The sequence below is a fragment of the Tiliqua scincoides genome, chromosome 14 (assembly GCF_035046505.1).
Source record: "Tiliqua scincoides isolate rTilSci1 chromosome 14, rTilSci1.hap2, whole genome shotgun sequence".
In the NCBI taxonomy this organism is placed as follows: domain Eukaryota; kingdom Metazoa; phylum Chordata; class Lepidosauria; order Squamata; family Scincidae; genus Tiliqua; species Tiliqua scincoides.
The window spans coordinates 80,001-89,260 of NC_089834.1; positions in this window are offsets into that span (position 1 = coordinate 80,001).

The following is a 9,260-nucleotide window of genomic DNA, read 5'->3' on the forward strand; positions in this document are numbered from 1 at the left end:
GTCTCCGAATTGGGGCCCATACAGATGCAAATACAGATTGGCCCCTTCCTGCAGCCTCTGCCTCCATTTTGCCCAGTTGCCAAAGTTATAGGAGACAAAGGTCGCCAAGAGCAAAGGTCCCAGGACCCAAACACCTAGTCCTCCTTCTTCCACTTTCTTATATGCCATTGCTCGGGCAAGAGGGAAGAGGGCAGTGCCCCACAAGAAAACAAAAACCTGATGGGTAACCTTGTCCACCACCTGTTTCGGCGGGGGATTGGACGCCATCGGAAAGCAGTAAACGTTGACGTAACGCGCCCTCTGGTACAGGTCCAAGTTCCATTTTTTCCACCTCTTCAGTTTTTCCTCCACCTTAGAGGCCCACAGTTTCCGGTTCTCTTCCCACCCTCTTTGTTTCAGTCCAAAAATTATACCTAAAATTTTTTACAGCTTCCAGCTGGGTTTGGCAAGATGCAAATGGAACAACAGAAAGGACTTTTACAAGGTAATCAAATGGTAATGGTAGAGAGTGTTAAATGCAGACTGGAGAAATCCGAGCAATGGGGAACATTGCGCATCCTCTTTGCACTTAAGTGCCCTAATCCAGCACCTTTGTTCGGCAAGGGGAATAAACACTGGCAACAATAAAGGGGAAGGGTTTCTCGTTCATATACTCCGGTTCTCTTGAACAGCTTTGAGCCTGATGAATGTGTGCTGTGGTTTGGTGATCCTTCTTTTGGAAGGCATTGAAGCAAGATTGTATTATAAGTCTCTCTCTCTCTCTCTTTGTGTATGTGTGTGTGTGTGTGTGTGTGTGTGTGTGTGTGTGTACATTCATTTCTCTCTGTTTGGATCAGCTTAATTATTCTGCAAAAAGGCACCTTTATAAAAGCCTTTGCTCTTATATACCCAATTGCCTGCTAACTGGGGAAGAGGCACTTTTTCAAGTGGGTGCTCCTCTTTTATTTAGCAGGGGGAGAGTAACTGGCCCTCCTCACCCCAGCAGTGTCTTTTCTAGTGGCTGTCTTCTGGTGTTCTTTTGCATCTTTTTAGATTGTAAACCCTTTTGGGACAGGGAGCCATTAGTTGTTTGTTTGATTTTCTCTGTAAACCGCTTGTGAACTTTTCGTTGAAAAGCAGTATATAAATACTGTTAATAATAATAATAATAATAATAATAATAATAATAATAATAATCAGGGCTTTTTTTTCTAATGGAACGTGGGGGGACGGAGTTCCGGCACCTTTTTGCAGGGGCCCCTCCCCTTTGGAGGCATTCCAGGGGGGGAGCAAAATAGAGGTATTCGCTGGGTGGGTGCTGAGGGGTGAGGGTGGGCGGGCGCCTGGCCCCTGCCTGACTGCACAACGACCCCTTCCTGCCCCCATCTCCAAGCTCTCGCCTGAGCCCAGCCCGCCTCCCCTCCCCCTGCGCTCTGCTTCCCAGCGCAGCTCCAAGCTGGTAGAGGGCACGGGGGACATGCGCCAATGCCGAGGAGGAGGACAGACAGACAGACAGCCAGGGAAATGGGCTGTGGCACCCACGGAATGCCCAGGTACTGGCTTGGTGGAGGAGGAGGGGAAGGAAGCTGGCTGGTGCAGCCCGGTGCCAATCTGCAGCACAGGCCTAGGTGTGTCTACTCAGAAGTAAGTCTCATTGTGCTCAATGGGGCTTGCTCCTGGGAAAGGGTGCATAGCCTTGCAGCCTGAGAGCCCAAGCATGTCTACTCAGAAGAAATGTTCCATTGTGTTCAATGGGGCTTACTCCTGGGAAAGCGTCATAGCCTTGCAGCCTGAGTAGACAGGCAGAGGAAGGGCTCTGAGGCTGCAGTCCTGTCCACACTTTCCTGGGAGGAAGCCCCACTGCCTCTAATGGGACTGACTTCTGAGGAGACAGGCACAGGATTGGACCCTGAGGCTGCCATCCTATCCACAGTAAGCCCCATTCACTAAAGTGGACTTCTGAGTAGACATGCATAGGATTGGGCTCTTAGGCTGCAATCCTAGGCACTTTCCTGGGAGTAAGCTCCATTGACTAGAATGAGACTTACTTCAGAGTAGACATACCTAGGATTGGGCTCTTAATCCTGGCAGAGATATATATCTGCACCCGTTTTTCACATGCTAAGGGCAGGTGAAAAGGGATTCTACGTGTGTACAACGTGCTGTCCAGCCTTGCCAGAGATCCTCCTCGTCCTTCCCCCACAAGCATGCACTCTGCCAGCCAGCATTTGCAGCTCCTCTCCAGCAATGCACAGCAGCTGCTCAGGGCAGCAGAGAACATACAATTGCATGCCAAGCGCCTTCCCAAAGACACAGAGTATTCTGATACCTGAATTAAACCATATTTAATCGCTTGTTTGCAAACGTAGCTGTTTCTATGTGCACCTAAGGACCCCCCCTCCTGTAAGAATTCCTTTTTTGTTCTTACTCCCACAGTTGCTTAGAGTAATTTTACTACATGGAACTCATGTAAGCCACTTTTCGGAATATATTCACTGCTTCCTCTCCTCGAAATAGTGCCACACTACATACTACACGCTACAAGCGCACCTGTACAGTATTTTTCCCCATGTGTAGAAGTAGCTAGGGGGAAGGGGATGTGGAGATTGACAGCCCAATCCTATGCAGGTCTACTCAGAAGTAAGTTCATCTTTAGGGGGGAAGCACATAAAAAATTTTTATTTCCCCCCCAAAAAGTGGTTTAAAAACAAACAAACAAACAAACAAACAAACAAACAAACAAACAAACAAATAAAAGATTAACAAGTTGTGAGTTCCTGCACCTTTTTATTTACAAATACAAAAAAGCACTAATAATAATAATAATAATAATAATAATAATAATAATAATAATAATAATAATAATAATAATATATTCCACAGTGGGAAAGCCACTGTCTCTCTTCACCCCAGCATGGCATCTTTTCCACTGGCTTTCCATTTATTTATTGTAAGCCCTTTGGGTCAGGGAGCCACGTACTGATTGATTTCTTTGTGAACCACTTTGCGAACGACTCTGTTGAAAAGTGGGGTATAAATACACTTAGGGTGCAATCCTAACCCCTTATGTCAGTGCTTTCCAGCACTGACTTAAGGGCAATGCAGCTCTGATGTAAGGATGCAGCACACGTCCCATTGGCACCGCTATGCCAGTGCTGGAAAGCACTGACATAAGCGGTTGGGATTGCGCCCTTAATTTAATATACCCTCAGCTTTTCTCAAACTGTGGGTCGGCACCCACTAAAGTGGTACTTTTAAAGTGGCACCTAATTCAGCCGCCACTGAAAATCCAGAACTGGAAATACACGGTCCAGAGCTGCTCCGGTGATGCTGCCACTTCTTCCAGCGGCGAGCCCTCCATTTTGCTCTGACCAAATGCGGTGAAATGGTGAGATCGGAGTATTTGGGCACCTTTCAAACAAGCACCTTCTAGTAACTATCCCAGAGGTCAATTGCTGCCATCTCAGAGGTCAGTCGCTGTCACTACAACCTCCGGCCTGGATCGGCTGGCAAACAGATAAAATATAAGACCCCGGCTTCTATGCCACTTGCGGCTTCTTCTAAGATAAAAATGTAGATAATGTTAAAGGTCCCCATCACTGCAGCTAGTAAATCCTGCCTGGAGCATGGAGAGAGTGGATCTTCTCTGTTCCCCTCTTCCCCCCCTCCTTGTCTCCCTATCACACGAAGCTCCTTCCTTCAAAAGGAATGTAGAGAAATTTATGATAAACATAACCTTGGCTCCCTCCAAGACGTATTTCTTCTCTGCCTGGGTATTTATCACAGATGCCTTTCACCTCCATTAAAGCAGGGAGATGAAGAAAGCAGATTTATTCACGGAAGAGGGCAGTGCAAGGTGCTTATAAAACTTTCTCCGCCTGGTGTGTCTTTCTCCCCGAGCTGGTTGCTTTTTTTAATTGCCTCTTCTCTGAAAGCCCAAACACCCCGCAAAGCAGCTCATAAAGGTGAGAAGGGTAGGTGGGGAAGGGAAAAATATTAAAGCAGCCCCTTTGGGGCGAGGGCAATAAAACAGAGATTCTATTCTATGCGCATTGAATTTGACGCAAGGTGCTCTCCGCCTGATGGGGCGAACTTCTGGAGAAGTCGTCTATAGACACTGCTTAATTAGAATAATCTATAGAGGGAGCTCTAAGAATATTAAAAGAACAGATGGACCGAGCAACTGTTTAATTCAGCACTTTGGCTGGGATAGCTCCCAGCACTGGACGCTCACACACCACTGTGCCTTCTTTCCCCTCTCAGTCCTCCTTCATCTGCAGGTACAATGCCCCTGCATATGGAGGCTCTTCTCTCCCACTCCACCCAGCAACTTGACTAGGGCTTTTATCTCTCAAGAAAAAAAAACTAGGAGGAAAGCCTGGTAAGTAAGGAGCAAGTCTAGGAGCAGTGAGGAGTGTGTCACTTCTTGATTGTGTATTTGCCCCTCCTGGGGCATACAAGGGACACCTGCCAGGTGAGCATGAAGATCACAACTTGAGCTCCCAGCCTGGGTGGCTGGGGTTGCAAGAGGCAAATGTTCCTTTACCTTGAGGAGGCCTGCACGACTGTCTTCTCCACGGCAGGATGCAGCATATGCCCTAATGTGTGGCATGCCCAGGATTCAGGTTCTGAATGATGTGGGATGTGGGCAAAGAAAGTGGAGCTTAGGATTGCATCCTAAGGCTAATGTGCAATCCTCTGAATGCTTTCCACATGCACTGACTCGGACGCATTCTCGGCATCACCTGGCAGGACAAAGTTCCAAACAACACAGTCCTGGAACGAGCTGGAATCCCCAGCATGTATGCACTGCTGAAACAGAGACGTTGGCTCGGTCATGTTGTGAGAATGGATGATGGCCAGATCCCAAAGGAGATCTTCTCTATGGAGAAACTGTGCAAGGAAAGCGCCCTACAGGTAGACCACAGCTGCGATACAAGGACATCTGCAAGAGGGATCTGAAGGCCTTAGGAGTGGACCTCAACAGGTGGGAAACCCTGGCCTCTGAGCGGCCCGCTTGGAGGCAGGCTGTGCAGCATGGCCTCTCCCAGTTTGAAGAGACACTTGGCCAACAGACTGAGGCAAAGAAGGAAGGCCTCAAGGAAGGCCTTTTGCACCTTTTCCATTTCCTTGGAAATGGAAAAGGTGCAAAAGAGAGCGACTAAGATGATTACGGGGCTGGGGCACCTTCCTTATGAGGAAAGGCTATGGCGTTTGGGCCTCTTCAGCCTAGAAAAGAGACGCTTGAGGGGGGACATGATTGAGACATACAAAATTATGCAGGGGATGGACAGAGTGGATAGAAATATGCTCTTTACACTCTCACATAACATCAGAACCAGGGGACATCCACTAAAATTGAGTGTTGGGCGGGTTAGGACAGACAAAAGAAAATATTTCTTTACTCAGCGCGTGGTCGGTCTGTGGAACTCCTTGCCACAGGATGTGGTGCTGGCGTCTAGCCTAGATGCCTTTAAAAGGGGATTGGACGAGTTTCTGGAGGAAAAATCCATTATGGGGTACAAGCCATGATGTGTATGCGCCACCTCCTGATTTTAGGAATGGGTTAAGTCAGAATGCCAGATGTAGGGGAGGGCAGCAGGATGAGGTCTCTTCTTCTCTGGTGTGCTCCCTGGGGCATTTGGTGGGCCGCTGTGTGATACAGGAAGCTGGACTAGATGGGCTTATGGCCTGATCCAGTGGGGCTGTTCTTATGTTCTTATGTTCTTAAGGCCCATAGCCAGGGAGACAGACCAGGGACAGACTGCACTTGCTTCCAGTGTGGAAGGGATTGTCACTCCCGAATCGGCTTTTTCAGCCACACTAGACGCTGTTCAGAACCACCATTCAGAGCGCGATACCAGAGTCTTTCGAGACTGAAGGCTGCCTACTACACTCTTACCAGGGACATACTTCTGAGTAGACATGCCTAGGCTTGCACTGTTAATGACTTAACAGCTGAGAAAAGCCAACCCAATGGGGCTAAAACCTTCCATTAAGAACCATTTCTGTATGTTCAACCACTGTCCTTTCCCCTCTTTTCTTTGCCCATATCCCACATTGTTCAGAACCTGAACCCTGCGCATGCCACACAGATTCTTGCAGAATCGGGGCTGTCCTGCCCCTGCACCAAGGGAAAGTGCCCCCTCCCCATTTTCTCCTTCTGTGCCCAGGGGTTGACTCCTGCGCCACGCTGTAGTCCAGACACGTCAAGAGAGATTGAAAGCTTAATCACCCAGCCTCCGACAGTGGAGACGGCTTTAAACTCCATTTTATCACTGTGCTTCAATGTCATATTATAGAGAATTAGTTTTTAATGGGTCCTAAATTATCCCCTTCGAGGTCTGGAACCACAGGAGTAATCAGGACTCTTTTTTGAGCCAGAGGAAGGGAGTGGGATCTTGATAGTTTTGCTTGGGCAGTTGCTATACCAGGCAAGGGACCAGAGACGGTAGAGGGTGAGACCTGGAAAGATAATGAGAAGGAGGAAGAGGTGATGATAGGATGAGAAGAAAAACCTTAGAACCTCAAAGGGGTGCCAGGAAATACCATCATCATAATGAATGGATGAATGGCTTTCTGCATAAGGTTAGATCGAACTATTAATTATGAGTCAGGGGAGAACTTCCTTCAGTTTGTCCTTTTGGCATCTCAGAGAGCTTTCCAGTCTAGTAACAACCCTCTGTCGCCACTGCTCTGACATGAAGGTAGGGAATCACTTCCCCATCACCAGCCAGCCATACAGAAGAAAATACTCTTCCCTTTTTCTTAGGCTAGATTTATTTCACACCCTAGACCAGAGGTTCCCAAACTTACAGGGATCATGGAGCTCACACAGCCTCTTCTTCCCAGCTGAGCCTGGTGCTACCATCTTGGATGGCATGAAATGGCATAACCCAAGATGACTGCGTCCAAATCTTGCTAGCTTACACGATGGGCAACCTGGGTGCCATGATGCATGCTTTGGGAACCTCTGAGCTTCACGGCTTGCTTGCTGACCTGCACTTGTAGGCAAGACAATGTAACCATATAAGGTCTTGGTTTCAGCATGGAGGAAACCCTTTTGACACCATGGACATTCCCTCTCCGTACACATGCAAGCCTGAAGGCCTGTCCTGACCTCAGATTTGCCAGCTGGCTGCAGATATCCGGCAGGTGGTCTTTGGGCTTTGGCCTAAGTCAAAAATCAGATTTCGCCGGGCATGAAAGCAGAGAGCTGAGCGTGTACAGATTATGTCTCAAATTGTTATTAAAAGGGTTAGATGCTCTTAGAGTGGTTAAGCCAGGAGGCCCTAAATGAAAAGGCAGATGGAAATTGGATAATCTTGGCCAGATGTTTGGAATTCTGTTTGTGCTTGTTTTGTCAGTTCATCTCCCTAAAAGGGGGGCGGAAGAGTTCCTCTTGGTACTGGAAAGTGGCCACCTCTGCATTTTTCAAGGGATGTTTGGAGCCCTTACTGCCCACACAACACGCTCAAAGCCTTGGTTATTGCTGTGAATGGAACAAGACTTTTCCTAAGCATGAACCAATAGGTCTTGTCTCCACCAGCTGTTCTGGAAATTGGGCTGGAAGCAAGAACTCTAAATCTAAGAGAAGCACCTAGTCCGCTGAACAACCTGGGAGTGTAGGTGCCCAGGCCACAGAGCCCTCTTCATTCACTGGTGTCCCTTATGGCCATCCTTGAGTGATGTGGCTACCTTCTCCATCCTACAAGCCTTTTCCCGCCTTTCCCCATAGCCTAAGAACATAAGAACAGCCCCACTGGATCAGGCCCTAGGCCCATCTAGTCCAGCTTCCTGTATCTCACAGCGGCCCACCGAATGCCCCAGGGAGCACACCAGATAACAGGAGATCTCATCATGGTGCCCTCCCTTGCATGTGGCATTCTGACATACTGTTGTTGGCAACCTTCAGTCTCGAGAGACTATGGTATCGCGCTCTGAATGGTGGTTCTGAACAGCGTCTAGTGTGGCTGAAAAGGCCAATTCGGGAGTGACAATCCCTTCCACACCGGGTGCAAGTGCAGTCTGTCCCTGGTCTGTCTCCCTGGCTATGGGCCTTCCTTCTTGCCTCTTAGCCTCAGTCTGTTGGCCAAGCGTCTCTTCAAACTGGGAAAGGCCATGCTGCACAGCCTGCCTCCAAGTGGCCAGTGCTCAGAGGCCAGGGTTTCCCACCTGTTGAGGTCCACGCCTAAGGCCTTCAGATTCCTCTTGCAGATGTCCTTGTATCGCAGCTGTGGTCTACCTGTAGGGCACTTTCCTTGCACGAGTTCTCCATAGAGGAGATCCTTTGGGATCCGGCCATCATCCATTCTCATGACATGACCGAGCCAACGCAGGCGTCTCTGTTTCAGCAGTGCATACATGCTAGGGATTCCAGCACGTTCCAGGACTGTGTTGTTTGGAACTTTGTCCTTCCAGGTGATGCTGAGGATGCATCGGAGGCAGCGCATGTGGAAAGCGTTCAGTTTCCTCTCCTGTTGCGAGCAAAGAGTCCATGACTCGCTGCATTACAGAAGTGTACTCAGGACGCAAGCTCTGTAGACCTGGATCTTGCTGTGTTCCATCAGCTTCTTTTTGGACCAGACTCTCTTTGTGAGTCTTTCCAGACTCACAAAGAGAGTCTGGTCCAACAAGAAGCCCATAGCCCATTTCTAAAATCAAGAGGTTGCACATACACATCATGGCTTGTAACCCGTAGCCTGGTGTGGATGAGCAAGTTGTGGGTGAAAACTCCAGCATCTCTGAGATGGAATTTGCTGACATCCCTTCATTCAGCGATTTTCAACCAGTGTGCCATGAATGGCCCACAGGTGTGCCGTGGGAGTTTGGGTCATTGATTAGTAGGGCCATTGGGGGGTGTGAGCCACCTACTGGCAGCATGGCCAAATAGCTGGTGCAGACTTGAGTAGCTCCATTGTGGGGCCTGCACACTTACCCGGGGGAAGGGGGCGAACGTTCCTTTCCCCCGACTAGGTGACCGCCCGGCATGCTTAGTATACAGTGGTAGCCATATTGATGCCACTGCTCCTCTGGGCACTGGACAGCTTAGGATTGCGCTGTGACTCTCCTGCATTTTGCAGGGACACAGGCACACAAAGCAGTCTCAAAAACATCCGCCTGGGGCTCATCAAGCCACACACTCAAGTCACCAGTGCGCCCCAGATTGCCCCGCCCTCCTAACCATCTCCCTATACTGAACACTATCTCCTGATCTTGTCTGATCTGGGAAGCTAAGCAGAGTCAGGCCTGGTTAGTACTTGGATGGGAGACCGCCTGGG